A 24,767-nucleotide genomic window follows, 5' to 3' on the forward strand; every position below is an offset into this window, starting at 1 on the left:
TCTAAAGAAATTGCAAAAACACTAGAGGATGACCGCCGATCTGTAGTGAAATGAGGACAAAAATGGATGGTCACGTTCAATGTGGCCAAGACTAAACTAGTTTCCTTCAATAATTACAAGAAACTTTCTCTACCACCAATAGCAATGGCCAACGACTCTTTATCTGAGACTACATCTTTCAAACTCCTTGACCTAACGTTCACAGGAAACATGAGTTGGAACAATTACATTGAAAGCGTTGCCAGGGCCGCTGCAAGGAAGGTAGGCTCTACCGTGCTAGAAAACTACTAACACCCGAAATTATTTTATACCTCTATAAGACCACCATTCGCCCATATATTGAGTATTGCTATCACATTTGGGCTGGCGCATCTGCTACTAGTCTCTCGCTCCTAGACAAGGTTCAAAAGAGAGTCGCCAATCTGATAGGCCCTGAACTGGTATCTAAGCTTCAGCCTCTGTCCCATCGACGAAATGTTGCATCCCTCTACCTGTTCTACAAGTATTTTAATGGAGAATTCTCTGACGAACTACAAGCACTTGTGCCCCCACGACGAAAACACCCTCGACAAACCCGACAGGCTGCTAAATCCCACCCCCACACAGTAGAGATCCTTAGATGTAAAAGATATTTCTACTCCAGTAGTTTCTTCCCTAGAACCGCTAGATTTTGGAATTCCATTTCAGGTCCCTGCTTCCCCAACTGTACTGACGTGCAGAAGTTCAAGTGTAACGTGAACAGACATCTTGCTGCCCAAATCCCCACATAGTAACCCAGTAGTTGTTGCCCTTGATAGTAGCTCCCTACACCAAATCTCAATGTGCCTTGGGGTGAAAATGTAATAAAGAAAATGTTGGAAGCGGGGATAATTGAACACTCCACCTCACCGTCGATTTTCCCCGTGGTGATCGTGGAAAAGAAAGACGGGGAACACAGATTTTGTGTGGATTTCCTAAAGCTGAATGCCATTACCAAACCCTTAGTGGTGCCTCTGTCCCTAAAAGATTACATACTGGTTTTGTTTGGTAAAACAAGATACTTTACCATCCTAGACTTAGATCAGGTTACTGGCAGGTAACCCTCGATGGGGAGGATCAATAGAAAGGGTGTTTGCATGCCATGCAGGACTATTTAACTTCAGAGTAATGCCGTTTGGCTTCTGTAATGCACCAGGGGTCTTTTCACAATTGATGGCGATAGTTTTACAGGGGTTGGAGGGGTTTGCGTAGGCATACTTTGACGACATTTTAATCTTCTCACGAACGCCTGAGGAGCACTTTGCACATTTGACGGAGGTATTTAATAGATTGCGTCAACACCAACTTAAAATAAAGTTGCCCAAATGTCAGTTTCTTAAGTATTTGGGGTTTGTGATTGATTAGGCTGGAATAAGACCGGACATAGACAAGGTGGAGGTTATCAAGTCTCTACCTGAGCCGAAAACCGTGCGCCAAGTCCGAGCGTTCATTGGAATGATCAGCTATTATCGCCGATTTATACCTGCATTTAGCCAACTGGCCGCTCCGATTATAGCGTTAACAAAAAAGCATACCCGTTATAAATAGATCCCAGTATGTCAGAGGGTTTTGACGTCCTGAAAGACAGTTGACTGCTATACCGTTGTTGGCGTATCCGGATCAAAGGTAAGCCGGTGGTTATATATACAGAAGCGAGTGACACATATTTAGGGGCGGATCTGACCCAACCGTGCCCGTGAGAAGAAGGCCCCGTGCTTGGCATACCAGAGGAAATTCCGATATATTTCCTGTCACATAATTTATCTGAAACCCAACAAGGTGGCCAGTGATTGAAAAGGAAGTTTTTTGCGATTGTATATGCGGTACAAAAGCTAAATTATTATCTGGGTGAGGCTGAATTTGTGGTAAAAACGGACCAAACCTTTGAAATATTTATTTGAGGCAGATTGGACGAACAAGAAAATCCAGCAGTAGGCACTCAAGTTTTCCTACTATCAGTGCCGAATTGATAATACCTGGATCGCCTGTCCCGGATTCCTAAGCCATCCGATTGGAACCGGGAGTGTATGATAGGGCTTTCCAGGTGGCAGTGATTAATTTCCACACCATAAAGGAAAGACCGAACTGGACTGAGACAGATGTAACTGAAGCTGAGCCTATAGTCGACCCACATTGGGTCGAAATAATCAAAGCAGGTCAAGAAGATAAGGAATTAGCAGGGTTAAGAGCTTGGGTAAAAGAGGGACGAACCTAAAATACACCCTCCACCACGACAGGCTGTATTATATTACTGGTCGAGACGGAGAAATGGGATTAAAGATTGTGGTACCAGCCCGACCCTGGAAAGAAGTACTGGATCATGCCCATGGAAAGGCGGGACACTTGGGAATCGAAAAGACGTATCAGTTTATATTTAGAAATTATTATTGGCCGGGACTGGTCAGGGAGGTTGTAGAATGGGTAAATAAATGCGTAACATGTCAGACTCACAGTAGATACTACCCGCTTGCTCCACTGGCGGAAACAGATGTTAAGCAGTATCACTTCCAGAAAGTGAGTTTGGACATCTCCGACCCTATCCTTTGACAGAGTGTGGTAATCAATATATCGTGAGCATAGTGAACTGGCTCACTAACTGGCCAGAGGCTTACGAAGTGCCAGATAAAACCGCCCAGTCGGTGGGCGGAGTAATCCTAAGTGAGATTTATCCGAGGTATGAGTCTCCCAAGCAATTAGTTACCGACAATGGCGCAGAGAATGAGAACATGATTATGAAGCAGGTGCTCGACGACCTTGGTGTCCAGCATGTGGTGACCTCCCGTTATTACCCCCCAGAGTAACTCCAAGGTTGAGCGATTCCATAAGACGTTGGTGGATATCCTGGGTAAGCTTGTCACTGGTAATCCGGTGGAGTGGGGTCGGTTACTCACACAAGTCTTAGCAGCGGTAAGGCTCAAGATGAATGAAACATCGAAATTTTCACCCTTTGAATTGGTGTTTGGAACGGATATAGTGCTCCCTATTGATAATCTTTTGGGGCCGCGTAGGAAATATTTGTAGGAGGGTCATCACCAAATAATAGCAACATAAGAAGTTTGTCCAGGCAAGGAACCGTATTAAACGAGCACAGAAGAAACTGAACGCTCGAGACAACAAAGGTAGAAGAGAAGTGGAATTCAAGGTAGGAGACCCTGTGTATTATATGGTACAAACTCGAGAGGGGAAGCTGACTGGCCTTCTTTCATTTATAATCTGGGTCCAGGTTGGTGGGGAAATAAAAAGGGTACACGCCAATGATCTGAAGTTGGCAGAATTGGAATAAGATCTAAATCTCGTCCCGCGAAAATCACGGAGACGCCCATGTAAAGCTACCTTAGTTGAACCCCAGGAAATGGAAACCTCCGATGAAGAGGGGGTGTCCGTTCAACTCGACGTAGATGTTATGAGAACGCTGAGAAATCGGGATAATAAAACAGCGATCCCAGCCCCCCGGGAATTGCAAGCGGCCAGAAATTGGCGCCAATATGGGCGGATTTCCGAACCGAGAACTACAGAAGGCGTCGGCATTGGAGATGATCCTGGAGAGGGGACATATGCGGACAGTGAAATCCTGTCGGAGGGCGCGAGTGAGACCTGGGAGGAAGAAGACCAAATTCCTCTATCCGTATTGAAAAAACGGTTGACACCGCGAACGAGAGAGACCAAGAAAACGCCCTTAAAAGACAGATTGAGGAGACGGCGGCCAGAAGGAGAGATAACGAAAAGGAGACGATGGACCCCTAAAATAACTCGTGTAATGCCCCAGTGAAGCGAAACATCTTATTTTGAATTATGAGTTAGATTGACGTTTTTTTTGGGGGGGGGTATGAAACAATCATTTTTTATTTGGAAATTACGCTTGCCATGTTTAGATGAGTCAATCTAAGTGAAAAGAGAGAGGAAATGGATAGATCTACTAATAATTGAACGAAAGAGATTGAAAAAGAATGAGAGTAGTATCCGAACAGACTTGGTAGACATTAATTAAAAAATTGAATTGATTTTTTTTTTAAACATTAACTATTTGGGTTTGTTTTCTTTCTTTTCTCTTCCCTTCCTCCTCAATCGGGAAAGAATTTTTCATATGAAATGGGACAGACGTTAGTTGAAGAAAGGTTTGAAAGAGAAAAAAAATTTTAAAGAAAAAAGGGGGATGAATATTATTTTAGTCATTTCATGAATTGGCTGAAATATTTTAGCTGAATTAATCTGTATTTCATGCAGTGAATTCATTGTTGTTGTTGAGAATTAGTTTTTGAGAGTTGTGTTTTTATGTTTTAAACGAGAATAAATAAAAATATTAAATTTTGAGGGTTGAATTAATTTTTGAAAAAAATATCTTTTGTTTACCTCAGTCTGAAAGGATTTTATGCACATCAAACTGAACAGATTTAGTGGGAGTTCAGTTGAGAATAATAAAAGACATCAATTGCGGCGATTAATGGACTTTTGGGAAGGAATAGCATTGTTACATGATAAGTGCTGTCCCCTTTTCATGTAAGTAAAAAATACGGAATTAGTTAAATGCAAATATGAAATAGGATAGTCAATGATTCGAACTTGCGAAGCAAGACTTGGAATTGAGAATTCCAATCATAAGTTAAAATAAACATATAATGTTATAATAAATAGAATGTCCAGTAAATTGTTGATTCTGTTAAAATATTTAATAAATACAAATTTGGCTGGAAACTATTCACATTCTTAGAAAGAATGCATAATAAATATGAGTTATAGTATTAGATAAGTAGGTTAAATTCCTTTGTAAAACAATAAAGATAATGGGGCATTTCCTGGTCGTCAGAAATGGTTTCAAAACGTGCAAATCGCGCATGTTGGAAACACGTAAGTTAGGAAAGAGTTCGAAGTTAGTTAGGGGGAATCAGATCAGTCAGATCAGAGAAGCAGAGGAGATCAGACCCATTCTCCGTTAGAGTCGAGGCTCCCTCTGGAAGTCAGAGTGTTTAAAGATAACCATGTAACAACTTTGAATCCCTAAAATACAAAATCATGTCTGACCGGTCGAAGAAGAAATAAACGTCTCATCATGTGGTTTTGTATCTGCGTCTTCGTGTTGTTATTCAACAGAAAAGGTATTGTCCATTTATATTATAAGAACTTTGTGAAAATCATCATCACCAAAACAAAGGTAAAGTGAAATTGTATTAATATGAACTTTGTGTTTATAAAAATGTACAACTGTCAAAACGTAAATGTCAAACGCACTCTCGGTCAATCTATCAAGATATTCATAAATCGCCTCTCATTGAATTACATGCTAGGCGCACTTGTAGTAACATGTACACTGTCTATTATCTATATATAGAGAGAGAGAATTGTCTCTATATTTATATTTAACCTGTTTATTTCTCCAATATGCTATCTCCATAAGCATGAACATCTTAAGACATATGAACACTCAACACATGAACACTCCTAAGACTGTCTCGTTAACATACTAAAACTCTTACAACATGAACAACAACAAATATGTAAGTCGTCATCTAAATAAGAACAATGTAACATACTCTCATATTTGGTACTTCTAAAATAACACTCACAACATAACATAAAGGCCGCATTTAAAAACAAAAAAAAGAAATAGGGGCTGACGGCGGGGAGGGGGCATGTGCCGTTGTAATGATTGTCGGGTGGCCCTCGGTTTTGGATCCGGCCCGGAGTGGCCTGATACCAATGACAATGCCTCCCCCCTGCATAGGCCCTGTAGTCATTAATAGGTGTAGTGTACGGGAATGGGATGGAGAAATAGGTGTAATATGAATTATATATATATATATATATATATATATATATATATATATATATATAACACGTAGTAATGTGTGTCGCTGCTGGTGGTTGTATGGTGTATGGAATTTTTTTTTTCTCTTTTATCAAAATTATTCCAGGGCGCTGAGCTGAGAACCGTCGAAAGAAAATCCCAACGATAGCTTGAATTACCGTCTATTGAGGTGAGAAGAAGTCCTCAGTTGAAATAATTTTTTACAAAGGAGATTTGAATTGTGAATTAAAAGGTGAAATTTCAACTACGGCTGCTTAAGGTGAGAAAGATTCCCTTAGCCTAATAAAAAGCGAGTCCTTTGAGTACCCGGATTAGGGCTGCATACTATGAGACTGTGCTATTAATAGCAACGAAGTGAAAAAATAAATCTTCAGAATTATGACCGAAACTCTGAGAAAACTAAAATTTGAACTATGATTGAATTTCGAAAAAAAAATGGTAAAAAGGGGAATAACTCTTATAAAACCCCTTGGAAAAAAATCGAGTATTTTTCCTTCGTGGAAAACAAACAGGGGGCAGAACTGTTTAAACAAGGGAAGTAACACTTATAAACCAATTAGTGAACTTTTTGCATTTTATTGAGTGATATTTATAAATGGTGATTATATTTGAATTATTAATGTGAATTGAGAAAAAAGAAAAAGGGGGAAAAACACAAGCACAAACAAAAAAACTTGCATGTGAAAAAAAGGAAACTTGATTACCTGACATACAATTTTTTATGAACCTAGGAACGTTTGGACTGACTTTCTTATGAACTTTTGAATGGAAAAGGGGGAAACCCTGATTTAAGGGTGGTTATTAGACTATGTATGTTATCTTTTTCTAGACGGGTAAACCAAAGATGGAAAGAGGAAGGTGTGAAAAAAGATCGGAGGACGAGCTGTGGAAGAGATAGGGCGGTGTATTGAGGAATTAGCCTCCATTGGTTCTGTTGAAGCAACGGAGTCTAAGGGGAGGGGGGCGAATGTGACTTGATTGACCGAAGGGAACGTTTTGCTTCCCATTCGGGGGGATCAGACTTACCAGGGGCCTAGGAGAACCGGATAACTATGCTAAGATAGCTTTAATAGATCCTGGTTAACGGCAGATATACCAATACTTGAGTTGAAATATATAGATATATTTTGCTTTATTGTTTGAAAATCGGAGATATATTATTGTTTGAGAGGTAGACAACGGGAAATGTGAGAATGTTTGAATAATCGACTGTACTTGTCGACCTAGGGATCCTTCAGACTATAGCTGTCTGAATGGCGGGGTTTGTACCCCTGAGGTCATGAGAATTAAATGTTTATTTTGATCCCAGATTGCAAGCTAGCGACATGGCTGAATTGCACATCCACAATCTGGGGTTTTCCGCAAATGCGTGGCTTAGAAGACTTTCCATTTTGACACCCCCCCCCACTATATAATGCTAACCCACTCGAAGATTAAGAAGATTCCCGTTTGGTTCTAAGATTGTGTGGGCTCGCCGTTCCCTGAGGACGTGAGGAACACGCCCCTCCTCCGACCCGTTTAAATGCTATCTCCGAAGAGAAGAGAGATTTGAGACGTTTAAAAACTTAGTACGATCTGAACTATGTATTTGTACAAAGTCTGTTATATAGTTTGTGAAATTAGAATAGAATTCAAGCGTATGTTGTCTTTCTTGCCTGCGTGAGTTTGGTTATTCGTTTTCAGCATACCAGATTCAATGTGACTACCTCTAGAAGTAACAGACAACACGAGCTGAAGTTTTCGAAGATCAGGTGCCCTTACGTAACACACCAACTCAACTAGACTTGAAATATAAATATATATATATATATATATATATATATATATATATATATTCACCCAAACAAGGTAGTGCCACTTTAATGTCGTTAGCTACTTTCTGGGACATATTTGCAATAATTGCAGGTATACTATTTAGGGAGTTTAACAGCAAGATGACTGTTAACATTACACTTGAGCTTCTACACATCAGTACACTTGGAGAAGAGAAACCCAGAAGTTAATTCCAAAGTCTAGCAGTTCTGAGAAAGAAACTCTTAGAATAGAAGTGATTTCAGCATATGTGTAAGTGTTGAGACTTTTCTGCCTGCCAGGTTTGGCGGGGATCATTGGAAAATCTACCAGTAAAATACTTGTAAAACAGGCAGAAGGATGCAACATTTCGTCGATGGGACAGAGGCTGAAGCCTAGCTTACAGTCCAAGACCAATAATGTTTGCGACTCTACTTTGAAGTGAGAGACTAGTAGCAGGTGCACTAGCCCAAATGTGACAATAATACTGCATACATAGTCGAATGGTTGCCTTGTAGAGGTACTGGATACATTTAGGCGTAAGTAACTTTCTGGCACGATAAAGAGACCCCACATTTTTCGCAGCAGCGGCGACAATGCCATCGATGTATCTGTTCCAAACTAATCTTTCCTGTGAACGCCAAGGCGAGTATTTTGAACAAAGTCCTTTCATGTAATGTATCATTAGTCATAGCTATCGGTGGTCCAGAAGTTTCTTGTAATTATTAAAGGAAAGTATTGTTGGTAGTATTGAATGTTACCTTCCATTTTTGTCTCCATTCCACTACGGATAAGAGATCTTCGTCTAGTCTTTCTGACATTGTCTTAGATATGTGTTCATTCATTCTCCTCTCGTGCCTGTTATAGAGCGTGGTATTATCAGCAAACATACCCATTCTTGGAGCTTTTATTTTAAAAGACGACGTGTCTACTTTTGTCAAATAAAATAAGTTTTTCAAAACAAAGCGGACACTAAAAATGAACACACCAAATAAAAATACCTTTGAATTATTATGGAAAATCTAAAAGTAGTTAGACTGGCTCGATAGGTTACGAATTTTATTTTTTCCTTTTGTAAAATATATAACGATTTTATGTCAATCGAGGTTGCCTTGTGAGACGTCAGTTTGTAGCGGAGTAACAAAAGTGCGCCACAAGCGTTCAAATTGTGACTTTTAAAAATATACAGCACAGTTCAACGGATGAGACTGGTTTGACGTTTCTGTTTGCTCTATCACCTTTACTTTGGATGAGATTAAAAATCGTTTACGTACATTATTCGATTTTCACTTTTATTATTTATATCTATGTGTGCGTGTGTGCAGAGAAATATATAGAGAATATCAGTAAACGGTCAAAACAACTGTATGCTTGAATAGTTAAGAAAACTAACATTTTAGATGAGCTAAAAAAATTAGTGTGTCTTCCCAGTTAAGAGTTATATTGTAAAAGTGTTTATACCGCTGGTACTGTACTATCGAGCCATATAAATAAATTTTGCGTTATAAATATAAATATATTTAAATGTAAAAATACAAACTATGAAAATATTATTTCAATAGTATATATATATATATATATATATATATATATATATATATATATATATGTTTTTTTTATTACCGTTTTATCTGTTTGGTTACATATGTTTCGGATGTTGGACCATGTTTACGATCCAACAGCCTCGTCAGACCTTCCAGAAATGGTTGTTAGTATTTGGAAGAAGAGTTTTAGAAGAAGTACGAGAAAGAAAGAAAAAAAGAATGGGTACGAGATAATAAGGGGGAGGGAGACGGGTGTCGACAAAGTTTCAGTATTGAAGGTTAAAATATATTAGATTGCATTGTGTATGGGGGAGTAGCAGATTCGGGTAGGCGTGGGTGGAGATATGTAGGTGGAGAAAGGATGGTAAAGATAAAAGAGAGGGAGTAAGGGTAGGAGTAGGAGGAGTTTTAATTTTAGGTTGTAAATTCTGACTGTTTTTGCTTGTTCAGCGATGTATATGAAGTAGCTGAGAGAGAGAGAGAGAGAGAAAGGGAGAGACACACAGAAAGAGAGGGAGAGACCGACAGAGAGAAAGGGTTTTTTAGGTGTCATGTGTTTGACAAGTACAAGGTTCCAGTTCAGATTTTCGTAGTCGCTTTAAGTTGACTTGTTCATTTCAGTTGACAGTGAGTTAAGGTAGTTAAGGATTAATACATACGCTCATGCACGCGCAAGTACGCATACATACACACACGCATATGTATATTTCTACACATCCATATACAGGCACATACGCACATACACATATATAAATAAGTTGCTGGTATGTCCAGTGTATATAAAGTTCGTTGGTCGTATGGAACTTTGATTAATTTCGGAAGAAAGGTACCTCCCCTTTTAAAAAAAAAACAGAAAACAAAAGTATATTCAAGATGGCGGAAGAGAAGAGGATAGGACCGCAGAAAGACGTGGTTAGTTTAACTGTATGAGCAGGGGGTAATTTTGTTTTATTTACTTATTTATTTTTTTTTTTTGTAATAAACATTGGCTTTATATAATATTGTATAACTTGTTATTATTATTATTATTATTATTATTATTATTATTATTATTATGCGGCTAAGTTTTTTTTTTTTTCATTCTTTACAATGATAGTATCGCAGTAAAAATTCACGTGACCTATTGTGCGAGGGAGGGGGGAGATAACTTTGTTAGATCTTATTTTATCTCTTTTTATTATTATTATTATTATTATTATTATTATTATTATTATTATTAATATTATTATATTATTATTATTGATATAGATATATATTTTTTATACTAGTTTGTTATAAATATATATATAATTTTTTGTTTTTGTTGATGTTTTTATTTTGTGTTCTTTTGTTTTGAGGGTTTTTTATATTTGTATTCCTGTGTAAGGTGGGTAATTGGGCTTATTTTCATGTATTTTTATTTGTTTTATTTTGTGGCTATAATATTCTTTCCTATTTACGTATATAAAGATTTATTTATTTATTTTAAATTATATAGTACCCAGTAAACGCCAGGTGCATTATAGTATGAGGGAGATAACTCTGCTTAACTTATTGACTTTTTTTGCTTTCTATAGTTTAGTAAATATATATATATACTATATATACTACACATACACAAACGCACATATATATATATAAATACATATACACACATAAATAGTGTGAACAGGTATAATACATTATGGGATTTATCTATTTTATTTTTACTTTCATCATATTGTGCTTTGGTTTTGATACCCTCAAATTCGAAGCTATCTCATTACAACCCTTCCTTTTCATAAACTATCATACTTTCATAAATCAGAGTCCATTTTCTGTAGGCTGTTATTGAACCCAGTCAACGACGGGTACTTTTGCTAGTATACACTCAGTGGTTATAATATTACTTCTCAGTTTATGTAGTGATATTTACTTTACTTTATTATTATATAATTATTCATGTGTCCGCGTAAAATGTTATAAGGGTATATGATACAGGATGGTCGCTTGAAAAAGCGGGAAATTTGAAGGTCAGTTTAGATTATGAATAAAATGCGTGATTGCTATCTTTTGAGTGTTGTAAATATAAATCGTTGTTTGACGCTGCAGTGAAGTACACGGACGACCTTTTTAGTATCTTTGGGTATAATATAACACTTGTCTTTGAAAAACTTTGTAGAAATTATTCTTTGTAAAAATAAATCGTTGGTTGACAAATGTCCACCTTTTCTAGCGACCACCCTGTAGTTTAGCGATAATGTATGGTTATTAGACTACATAGATCTTTTCGGGTTTAATCACCCTGAAGAATTGTCAGGTTAGACTTCTTGAAACTCCCGTTATTTTGGCCCAGAAAAATTAGTGGAGTCGCAAGATTTATTAGCAAAGATTCAACAAGCCACAAAAGTAATTAGGTCGCTGAGAATAGAGACTACATCTTGATCGTAGCCAAAAATACTATGAATCATACAAATGAGGACGTCGCTAGTATGCTGAGAACAGATACTGCCCTTTGGGGTGTTACATTTTATTCAGATGATGATGATCATCATCATCCAGTAGTCAATTTTGCTTAAGTTTATTTAAATTCGAAAATACATTTTTTGTCATTTCCTTTGCTTAAACAATAGTCAATGGAATAGAAAACATCCTTATAAAATGTATCGTTGTCTTAATTCTGTACACATACTTTTGATGAGAGATTTACAAATCTGATGGCTCTGTGACAGAGTTGGTAGGTGGTGTGTAAAAGACTGTGTTACTAGCACCCCTCTCGTGTCGTTGTTGTGTCATCTTCAACTCTTCTCGCTGTGTGTCTTTTTATGTGGCTGAGATGATAATTTTCCATGGACCGACTTTCCGATCGGCTCACGTCTGTATTTTCCTAATCTGCATCAATGAGTTCAACAAATATTCTAGGGGCTTATGACCTGTATAGATGGGGAACGTTGCACAATACAAGTAGCGGTTTAATTTATTAAGGTTATAGTGTATCTAATATGCTTCCTTTTCTATCAAAGCAGGCTGGAATGCGTCGTCCCATTGAAAACGCGCATACTTCCTTGTCAACCGGACTAAGGGCTGGCGATACCAGATTTTTAAAAAATAAATCTCGGATAGTATGACGTCATACCGATGTCAGCCCTTACTTGTCTCACAGTGGTTGGAGTCGAAATCGATTTTATTGATTTGACTTTGTTCAGGTCTGGTTGTAAACTCTTCTCGCAAACTATCAACCCAAATATTGTATTATTTTTAGAAGAACTCACAAATCGTGTCTTTTAACCTGAGATTCTGTTTATGCAAACTAGCTAATGCCTTATCTATGTGTTTTAAAGAAAACGTATTGGAAAATATTGAATGTCGTCCAAATACAGTAACGCAAACTCTTCTAGTCCCTGTTAAACTATGGACATTACTTCCTGGAAGACCGTTAAAGTTAAATAAAACCCAGTTAACGCTATTTTCTCTTTATCGTTCTTATTCTTTTTAACCTGCTAGTAACCTGATTTTTAATCTAATTTCGAGAAGTATTTTGCTGACTAAAGAAAAGCCTATATATCGTCAATAATTGATCATACGCAGACATACTGCTTTGTGACTTTATTCAATGCTCTAATGTCTACAAAAATTTAAATATTATCTTTCTTTTCTATTAACACTATAGGGAAACTCCACAGGCTGTTCGATCTTTCAATTACTCCTTCTCGCATAATTTCATCTACTGCTGAATCTATCATTTTCTTTTGCTTTAGCGGTGTTCGATGAGGGCATTTACGTATTTAAGTATGGGCTCATGCGTCCATATGCATTTCTGTATCAATACGAATATTTACTGTATCGGTACTGACCAAGTCCTTATCCTCCTGAACAAATCTTTATTCCGCTTTAGCAATCAATCTTGAATTCTTCAGCTGCCTTTATTTCTTCAAGTTTTAATCGGAGATCATATTATTGTGTTTATCTGACATGGTAATTACGTACCAGTCATATTATTGTGTTTATCTGACATGCTAATTACGTATCAGTCATATTATTGTGTTTACCTGACATGGTAATTACGTACCAGTCATATTATTGTGTTTATCTGACATGCTAATTACCTACCAGTCTTGTTCATTTTTACCACCACATTAGCCACTGAAATTCCACTAAGATTACTAACAAATCCGCTGTGTATTTGCTCTATCTTATATTCCCATCCCTGACCTTTACTAAAAACCCCACGAGCATTGCATGTGTGTATATGTTGGGGTGTTAACGTTATTTTCTGGCTATTTTCAATATTGATGAAATATGAGCATCTTCCTCTAACAGTATATATTCATTTCTTTATCTTATTGTACCTAAATCAAAGTATATTCTCATTCCATTTTTCCTAATCCTAACCCGACGGCCTATTATTGCACTTCTTGTGAGATCTTCCGCAGCAAAGAATTCTTGCTGTGTGGCTTCCTATTCCTATTCTTTCTCGGGTGATAACTTCCGCATGTAATGGCTACCTATTTTCTGTTCTTAAATTCACTACTTTTTTCTAACTTCCTCTCTCGGTGCATTAAAAACACTACTTTTTATTACTGAAACCTCTGCTCCCGTATCAACTATAGCTCGATATGTTTTCCTTCAAACCTAATTGTAATGAAATTTGTTGCTTCCATGTTACCGATTAGGTGCGTCGGTAATTTCTTTTTCCGTTCGTCGGGCGCCGTACGAATGAGGCGCCTCCATTTCCCTGTATACGTCACTTAGAGTTTCTCCACATGTGACCCTTTTTAAATACAAACACCTTATGACCTGCCTACTGGTCCTGGATATGTCCTTTAACTATATCCGATAATGAGGCCCCAGCTTGCGGACCTTGGGTAGTGTGGAGCCACCCTTTAATTGCCATTGATCCTAGGTCAACTCTGACCCGGAGTGGTAGTACCTGTTTGGGTCCCAACTATGGGTTAAATAGAAACCGACTTGAAAAATTATATATATTCTATTAAAAGAATTTTCATCAAAATAACTGAATTCGTCATTAAATAAACAGAAAAGGGTTGATATGCCGTAAAACAAAAACAAACAACCAACAAAAAATGGCCTACCTACCTCTTCCTGTTTCCTTAGTTTTATATACCGGTCTTCTACTCGGTTCCCTCCTTTCCGTCAGTCGCTGTTTTGGGGGGGGGGGGGAACTGGCTGGACGCATGGCTTCAACTTTAATTCGCCGTCTAGTATGACAAATATCCATGGGTTAATCTTCATATTAATGGCTTGTGCCAAGCCGAATCTTCCATCTCACTTCTTCTAAGCTTTTCTGAAAAGCTTCTTGAAGATCTGGCGGTTCATCCCTTATTACAGTCATTTTTCACTCCTTATCTCTAAGGCCTTCAATGAAAAATTTTAGAATTTTTTTTTTTTTATTAATGCATTACCTGCATTTATCGCACTATATACCCCTTCTGTTAGTCATTATTCTCTGCATATAGTCTTGAATTCCTTCTTTCTCTACCCTGCTTCGTATTCACTAATTCTACTACCATTTGTTGAAATTTGCGACCATCTCCTAATAGTCTTCTAAGGACCGTTTCAATTCTAACTTTATTCATTTACGAATAGCTTGACCGAGCCCCTAATTGTCAAAAGTGCTATCTTAATCCGAATCCCCAACTATTCTAAAATACTTTTCTATATTTTCTAGCAACACCTTATATCCTCTGTCCTTTCTATGTTATAAAGGTTTTATATTCTTTAGAACGGATTCACCCCGTGGAACTTTCCAAACTCCTTGTACCGCATTTCTTAACTTCGCAGCTAATCCCTGAACGACACGTGAAAAGAGTTGTTGTTCCATTTTATTTTTATTATTTTCTTAATCACTGTATTCAACAGTATGCAAACAGACGAAAGAAATTAACTATGAAACAATAAAAAAACGCACAATAAAATTTATAACGACACAAACGACAATCATTATTTTTTTACGAAATTTGAGTTTTTCCTTGTAAATTACTGCATACACAAATACGTGTTACACACAAACACGCGCACAAACACACACACGCACACACACACACACACACATATATATATATATATATATATATATATATATATATATATATACATATATATATATATATATATATATATATATATATATATGTGTGTGTGTGTGTGTGGGGGTGCCTATTTTACCGGCCTTCCTTGAACAGAGGAACTTACACCGATTAGCACTATAAATAGCGCTAGTAATTACAGCACCGGCGAGGGAGATGCGACTGCACTTCAACTGCTAGCAGAGTGTCCAGCAGATATACTAGCTTTTCTGTATTTGTACATTATTGTAAATGCACTTGTTACTTAACCGAACCTCCACTTGATTGTTTTTATTTTCACTGTTATTCAACGACACAACAGATTGGCGACAATCACCGCAGAGAATCACAAAAGTGATTGAAATAAAGATTCGTAAAATCTTCGTCATTTCAACAGATATTTGGATACGTAAGGATTAACAGCGAATTAATTACTACAATAGTAATTTGGGCACGAGAAAAAACGTGCTACCAAAATCTACAGCGAAAAACGCGAATGTTGTCAATTATTTAATAGTTGAAAACACTTAACAAGTGTTTTAGAATGGGAAAAAGTGTAAATTTTTTCTTCACCAGAAGCCATTTTTCCTACGGTAAGAATTTTCTTCTGCAAAGTTAAATGTCCAAAACCAACTAGCAAATACTGTGTAAACTTATCGTTATTTCGATAACATCTGGGACTTGAAAAAAAATCACACTTGTCTTTGTCAAGAGAAATAGAGGCAGACCGTGAAAAATAATTATTCAGATACGTCATTTGTGCTTAGCAAATACGTAAAGAATCAAGTCATTTTTTGCAAAAGGCAAAGAGGGTAAAAATTTTTAAAAAAAACTAAAAGTTTCCCATACGAATTTGTCGGATATTTAAAGCGACGGATTTTATTTTTGCTACGTAAAAACGCATGCAAATAAAAACACTGTTAAACAAATGTTATTTCGCTGGATTCTTTCTAGTAAGACTAGAAATATAACGTTCAACGAATTAAGTTACAAAAAGACTGCTAAACTGTTGTTCTTCAAACAAAAGAATTGGGAAAGAAAACTTGGTTGATTTTTTTTTTACTAAGGAATATTTCTTTAATACAAGCCTAAATTGTAAACTGAATTCGTATGATGGATGCAAAATTCAAAGGTTCACTGTTGTGAGTGTTCCAATTCCAGGCAGAGCAAAATCTCGCGTTGCAAAAGCAGTAAATTCAACAACAAGTAGAAATAGAAGAGATATCCAAACAAGCATTTGAAGGGAAAATGCTTTAACTGTTATTTGGTGCCGTTGACCTTCTTGCCCCCGCATGGGGCATATATCGAAACCTGGATTGCCACGGACATAACGAGAAAAAGAGAAAAAAGAAAGAATAGTGAAAATGAAGAGAAAAAGAGAATAAATGAAGAACAGTGAAAAACGGGTAGAGAGAGAGAAAGATAGAGAGAGAGGAAGGAAGAAGAAGAAAAAATGATTCAGTTATGTGTTGAAAAAGATAGCAAAGGCATGAAGAATACCATACGCATTTAGAAGAAAATTAAACTCCAAAATTAAAAATACGCTGTAAGCTTTGAAAACGACTAAAAAACAAAAGAGAAAAGAAAATTAATTTACCATATTAAAAATAAAAATAAAATTGAAAAACACAGAGAAAGAATTGAAAACACGGAGAAAGAAAAGAAAACGTATATATATATATATTTAAATAGACAAGACAACACAAACGAACATTTGTTGAAGCAAAATGACATCGAGCTTGTCCACAGTTTATAAACCTGTCAGTCATTTGACATTGTTGAATTTAGCAAAGCGTTACAAAAATAAGGGACAGTGAACTTTTAAATGCATTCGGAATAGCAAGATGTCATTTTAGATTTGAAAAAAAAAAAGAAGAAATTACACTATTGTCGAAAGTATTAGGTGATAAATAAAAATCAGGTTGGTGATGTGGCATCCCTCCGGATTAATTTTAAGTAAATTATAATTATATGAATAGAATAGAAGCGGAACTTTTTAATTTAATTCTGTGGTTAATTGTAAAAGAATAATGATTTTTTTTTAGTTTCAGAAAACCCTTGAACTTTGCTTACGTGGACAATTTGATCTGTGATAATTTTGTTGAACTTTGCTGAAAGTTGTTAGTTATAAGTGAATTAATTAAGTATATATTAATTAAGTATTATTGAATATTGTTAAGTATTGTTGAGTTGCCATGTGTATTTTTCTGTATTTCTTTTTCTGTACTTTTGTTATCTTGTATTTGTATAGCAGATGGGGGCATCGATGGTCTTGCCACGTGGTGTCAATGTAATTTAATTTTTTAAAAATAATATGATGACAGGATAGAGGTATATCAATTATCAATAATAATTTTTGAGATAACGGGATTATTCAAGGAAAACATAAATGAGAATTTTTAAAATGGGATGATGTCGGAAGACAAAAGAATAAGGAATAAGGATTTTTTTTAAATCGAAATACAGTAGTTGGACAGGCAGACGGTTTGCTGGATTATGAGTAATGAGGTCAGGAAGTCAGTCGGTATTTATTCTAGTTTCGAGGTGGTCATGTATACATATTTTTTTGTTTGTTGTTTTGTTCTTGTAGTTTCGACAGATTTTTTTTGTTCCGGATGCGTAAGTCGGTGGAGGGCGGTACAGAACGTCCTCGTAATAAATTTAAAAAAAAAATCCATATTTTGGTAGGTGCTCAGGGAAGCACGAGATAGTTATAGAGAAATGGGCGATCTCTGTAACTAATATGGACAGTCGGAGGACATGTCCATTGTGTGTTGACCACACGGGGGGTAAATGGGGTAGAATAAATAAAACCGACTTGATTACTCTTGGACCAATTAAGTATAGTCATAGAGGAGGTAAATTAATTAAGAACATTTGATGTGAAATGGTGAAGGTTTGGGATGGGATTTTTTTTGTTTTTGTGCTACCTAGGAGTAAAGAAGATTGTCCGTAAATCCTGAGATGTAAGTAGGAGGCAGATGGACCTCGATTTTGTGTTTTATTGTTGTTCGGCTAGGAGCCGTGAAATTATCGACCACGAGTAGTGTCGACCGGGAGCAAAGGATGCTCTGGAAGTCCCGAGATGGGTACGAAGAAGTCATGGGGTCATAAAGGAGTTTGACCTTGAAGAGCGCAGGGTAGCGCTACATGGCAATTTTATTGTTGTATTTATTTAATTTTGAGTTTATCGATTTATCGTAGGACAGTCTTCTTGCCAGCGGGTAGCGTATGTATTCCCTCCTTAGTTTAGTTAGTTAGTTATTAAAAATGTATGGCTTTGCCATACATTTTGATAAAAAAGGGGTGGAGGAAGAATTTTAGAAGTAAAATGTTACCCTATTGTGAATTAAAGGTACCAAATTTAAAAAAAAAACATGCTGGGTGAATTTAATTGGTATTATCAAATTAAATTATTTTGGAATAGATTTGGTTGGTTTAGTTATATTTTAGGGACGTTTAGCGCGTAGTTGCATTTTTTTCATGAGAATTACAAGGCGATTAGGCTGTAGAAAGCAGTTTTTTCTGTTGTTTTATTTTTTTTATAAGCCACGGTATTGTCACAAATTAGAAAATTTGGCAGGGGAAATACTATTTTAGAGTAATGAGTACCCTGTTAAAACAATACTAGTGGTTCCAGTGAGTTGGAAGATGCCACGTAGGCCCAAGCAACGGCAATAAGTCTTGTCCAACAAAAGTCTGGCGTGCGAGGTCGCGATAATTCCTCAGGGTACGGAGCGACTGGACAGTCGGTACCAAGCCTAATCACGGGGAGATAGAAGAAAGGGAAAGATGCAGATTACGTAAGGGACAAGATAGAGCCTCATTATTTTTTAATTTTTTAGAGGAATGTGTGAAGGATATCTGGGTTGGAATCTTGGGACTTGCTGGGAATACGGAAAAATCACAAAGGGAAAGCTACTTAGTTAGAAATCGATGCGCAAGTAAGCTTTGGCGCATTAGTTAGGGAGTGATGATTCCGTATCTTGTCGGGTTCCAGGAGCTCAAACAAGCTCCGAGTGAATCAGTGTGAAGGCGTATCTTGACTTAGACCAACCAAGGGAGTTAGTAGAAGAGCTTTGTGAAGTCCCGAAGTAGTAGATAGAATAGAACAAAGCTCCAGTAATAGGACCACTCAGAGAAAGACGTCAGGGCATTACAGTAAAGGAAAAAAAAACTGGGACTTAGGCCTATGCTGAAAGTCGAGAAAGCTAGTGGGATGGTTGGGTCGGTAGAGCATCAGACTTTTAATCTGAGGGTCTGGGGTTCGAGTCCCCATGCGATAAAGCTACCACCAACATGGAGCATCCGACGTTCTGGTCGTAATTGCGATATGCTGGCCCCATTTCGAAAAAGTGATCGAAAATGGAGTCTCCATTTGTTTGGCCAAGTGGTCCAAATAAAGAGCAGAGTCAGTGGAAAATATCCAACAATGCAACCGCCTAGACAAGATGTATATCTGCAAAACTGTATCTTTGTCTAACTTGGAAGCAAGTTAATGTCGAGGAGGGACTTTCGAGAAGCAGCAGAAGGGTTGATAGTGTTGTAGAAGAGTACTGGTGCCTGATCTTTCTTGGAAAAGGGGTGAGTCCGGAAAGTGAAAGAATAAAGATGTACTTCGGACATAATTATTTTTTTTAGTTAGTTAGTTATTAAAAATGTATGGCTTGCCATACATTTTGATAAAAAAGGGGTGGAGGAATGTTAAAGAGCATCTCTCCCCTCTCTCTCTCTCTCTCTCTCTCTCTCTCTCTCTCTCTCTCTCTCTCTCTGGCTCTTTCATACTCTCTCTATTTTCTCTCTCTCTGTGTCTCTATTAGATAGTAGATCGAGAGAGAGGGGGAGATGGTGGGAGGACGTCAGAGAGATATTTTTGTAGTTAATCCACGTTGCAGGAAGTGACGTTTCATCTAACCGGATGTCATGTGATGCTACGTGGCAAGGTTGGTGAAACGTTGAGTCTCTCAGAAAAAGCCGAGCCGAGCAGAAGTCTAAAATGGTTCTCTCCTAAGTAAGGGGGAGATGCGCGCCCCAGACGTGGGACGTGGTAGGTACCCACAGTGGAGACCATCGATGGCGACATCTGCAGATCATGCCTGGGAGAATAAAAGGTTGAAAACCCAACATCTGTCTTCATCTTGTGTATTCTGGCGAAAACAGCAAGGGAGCTCCACCCAGATGAAGACTCTCCCAGAGCATCAAAACCAAGTATGAACTTCTATATATAAACACATACATCCACAAGTGTCCTAACCACCAGACAAACGGTTTAAGGGATCTTGGGTCCCGTTCTCTCGTCTCTTAACACTTGTAATATCTCTCTCATCGTCGTAAACTTTTTCTCTTCATTAGTAAAATGGACACGTCATCACCAGGGTACCAGTATCCCTCAAGTAAAGTGTCCAAGTCCAAATCCGTTTCTTCTCCCTCCCTTATGTAACATAACCACAGAAAGGCTTCGAGGAAATATTGATGAAAACACAGGAGAAATAAAGAACATTTCTGAAGGCGACACACTTAACTAAAGCGGACGATAATCATAACGCATTTTCTCAAACAGCTGTGTCGGCTGCTATTGAAAATTTCAACTATAATCCAGAAGACGATGTCAATTTCGTCCAGTACTATAGACGATATGAAGATACGTTTATATCGAATTGTAGTACCTGGTCAGACGGGGAAAAATTAGGTTTTTTCTAAGGAAATTAGGAACAGCCGAGCATGCAAAATTTGTGAATTTTATTCTCCCAAAAAAGACCAGTGAGTTGAGCTTCCAAGAAACAGTTACGCTACTTACAGAACTGTTTTCTGCAAAAAAACGTCTCTTTTTCATAGGCGATATAAATGTATAAATGTTACTAGAAGAGAGGAAGACGACTACACTACTTATGCAAGTATAGTGAACAAGCATTGCAACGATTTTAAACTGGAGGAATTATCATCAGATAATTTTAAATGTTTTGTGCAAGGGCTGGTCTTAAATAAAGACGTTGAAATCAGGCGTCGTGTTTTACATAAACTCGAAAACGAACCGAGTGTAAAACTACAAAATCTAGTGGAAGATTGTCAACGGTTTATTGTGTTGAAACAAGACAGTCGTGATATAGAGGAAACTGAAGTGTCGCATATTAAAAGATCCATCAAAAGAAAAAGTCGACTACAAAAAATAACCAGAGAAATAGACAAGGAAAATATCCACTTGGACCATGTTGGAGGTGTGGAAATAAACATTGGTACAATGAGTGTCCCTACAAATTCAAACAATGTAACAACTGCCACCAGAAAGGGCATAAAGCATCGCATTGTAGAAAAAAATCTGGTAGAAAGACATCCATTAAACTTACGAAAATTGAACCTGAGGAACAAAATATCTGGAAATATGTACAGGTCAAAATGTTTAAAAAGAAAGTAAGGCTACAGCTTGATAGTGGGTCTGACATTTCCATTATTAATGTACAGACATGGAAGAGGCTTGGGAGAACCACTAGGATTAAATCACATAAACGGCGAGAAGCGTCAGTGGCGAAAAATTACCTTCGAAGGAGAATTATTGACGAATATTTTTTCCAGAACAGGGCTGATCTGTTCGAGAAGTTTAGACTATGGGATTTAAGTTATTTTGCCAAAAGGCTGAGGATTCGAATGTGGAGATAAAAAAAAACTTAAGAGGGAGTTAAAAGAGAATTTTCCAGACGTATTTTCAGGCGGTTTGGGAAGGTGTACAAAAACGGTAACAAACTTTGACGTAAAAGTAAATGAAGAGGCAGTGTTCAGAAAGAAAATAAATGGTCATACGCCGCTATAGAACAGATAGACGGTGAATTAAAAAGACTCGAAAACATGGATGTCGTCAGAAAAATTGATCACAGTGAGTCGGCTGCACCAATGGTTTACATCAAAAAGAAGAGTAAGTAGATTCAGGGTTGCGCCGACTTCGCGACAGGCTTAAAAACGGCATTACAAGATCACCATTATCCTCTTCCGATCCCTGAAGAGATATTTGCAAAAATGAGTGAAGGGGAATATTTTTCTAAAATCGACCCTAGTGACGCGTACTTACAAGTTCCAGTAGATGAGGAGTGTTCAAATCTGTTATGTATTAATACCTATAAGGATTTTACAAGTATAACTGACTTTCTTTTGGTGTCAAAGTCTCCCCTGCGATTTTTCAGCAAATTATGGACATTATGTTAAATGGTTTGGATTTCGCAGTAGGGTGCCTGGAAAATGTGTTAATGAAAAGCAAGGAACAACACAAGGCTCATGTAAACCAAATTTTCAACAGGATCCAGGATTATGGATTTAAAGTAAAACAGGAAAAATGTACATTTTTAATTCCGATAGATCGAGTGCAATAAAGAACATGCCTGCTCCAGAAAATATTGCGTCTTTACAACGTTTCTTAGGTTTGGCATATTACTACAATGTATTTGTGCCAAATATGCATAAATTAAGGTCATCTTTAAATGAACTGTTAAGGAAAGACAAAAAATTGGTCTGGGCGCAAGAGTGCGAAACAACATTACAGGAAATTAAAGAGACTTTAACGTCTTACTTGTTTCTGGCACATTATAATCCCAAATGTGAAATTATAGTTACAAGCGATGCCAGCTCCCATGGCATAGGAGTATGCATTTTACATAAAATGGATGATGGAAAAGTGAAACCCATAGCACATTTATCAGAATCACCTTTGACAGACGAAAAGAACTACTCACAAATTGAAAAAGAGGCGCTAAGCATTATATTCGCGGTAAAGAAATTTCATCGTTTCTTGCGCGGTAGGCAATTTCTGTTACAAACCGACCACAAACCATTATTAACGATTTTCGAATCGAAAAGGGACTACCAAAACATACGACTCTTAAGACGGGGTACCATACTTCTGAATTACAATTTTAAAATGTAGTATGTACCATCTGAATAATTTAGTCATGCAGACGGGTTATCGAGGTTAATACCTAAGCAGACAGAACAATTGGAGAATATGGTAATAGAAGCCATTCAAGCGAGAGTTGAAGTAAAAATACGTCATGTGACACAATAATGAAACTTTTAGAAAGGCTTGATGAGATTAAGAGTTAGTGTAACACCAAAAAGAGGCAGCGTCAGACCATTAGGGTCGATGTGACGCTTTTATTTAACGTTAATATTTTATCCCGGGCAATATCGGGTAATTGAAAGATAGATGTTAAGATCTTATTCCGGGCAACACCGGCTAACTAAAAGATATATGTTAATATCTTGTGCCGGGCACTACCAGAGAACCTTGCTGGCTTCAATTCTGCCAAAGTATTTTTTCCTATTTTCTTTAAGCCGAAACAATAATAATGATCTAATCAAAATGGACAGAATGATAATTTCAAAAACATACGTTTTGTTTTCAAGTCGAACGATGGTGACAAATTCCGATACAGTCATATCCAGTGCAAAAAGGGAAATATTTTTTTCCTCTGATAAAACTGAGGATAAGAGAAATGAATCCAAAATATTAATTGAACCCGAGTTCAGAATGTTGAACCGAGGTCGATTTCGGTGCAACGATGGTGACAAATTCAAGGACACTGCATTTGTTGGCGTCACAAAATATATTTGTGACAAGATCAAAACAAAGATAAATAATTTCTTTGGAGTTAAAATTTCACACACGCATTTGTCGGCTTCAAAGAATGTTTTTTCGAATCAAATATTAAATGATTTGGTTTGACTCTGATAAAACCATTTGAACCCAAAGTAACCTTCCTAGTGTTTTCATTCTCAAGCTGAATCGCAGTTTTGAAATTTAGATCTAGAGATTTTTTTGCCACCCGACAATTTTCAATAACATATTTTGTCGAGATGTTACCAGAATAATAAATGGTTCATTTCCTTTGATAATGACAAGTGTCACATCTAAGGGCAGAATTCACGAAGCATTTTTTTTCTGGACGCAGTTTTCTTACTTACGCGGTTATCGCGTATTACGCAGTTTCCGAATTATCCAATGAGAGAAAACTGGTTGTTTTCTATCGGGCGTTTTTGCTAGATCGGGGAGGAGTTAGAATTATTCTTGGATTGTGGGAGGTGGCCACTTTTAGTCATCAGTCAAATTATCCAATGAGAGAGAATCAGACGATTTGGTTATTGAGCATTCTGATTGATCGGGAAGGAATTGGTAATTGTCGCCCCGCCCAGTGCTCTACTATATAAAGACCAAGAAAGTCAGAATTAAAACAGATTCATATTTAGAAGCAGATGAGACAGTCTGGGAACTCGGAGAAAAACAGAGCAAGTCCGAGAGTCCAGCCACATCACCTCTCCTCTCTCTCTCCCCCCTCGCCTATTGCCCGATAACTAAAAAGGGTTAGGTTAATAGACTTGTGAATTCCAGCAAGTGGAAGCCCCACTTAGAAGTTTAAATGCTTGCTTACAAATTCATACTCCAAACTGTACATATGTTTGTATATATTTCTCTTATGATTTTCTTTTAATACATTCTATATAACCCAATCTCCGGAGTCTTTGTTATTCAAAATTCTTTGATGTGCTGATGTTTTCATTATTATGTTTTTTACTTGTGAAACTGCT

The sequence above is a fragment of the Euprymna scolopes genome, chromosome 9 (genome assembly GCF_053919585.1).
Source record: "Euprymna scolopes isolate OS-2025 chromosome 9, ASM5391958v1, whole genome shotgun sequence".
Classification (NCBI taxonomy): Eukaryota; Metazoa; Mollusca; class Cephalopoda; order Sepiida; family Sepiolidae; genus Euprymna; species Euprymna scolopes.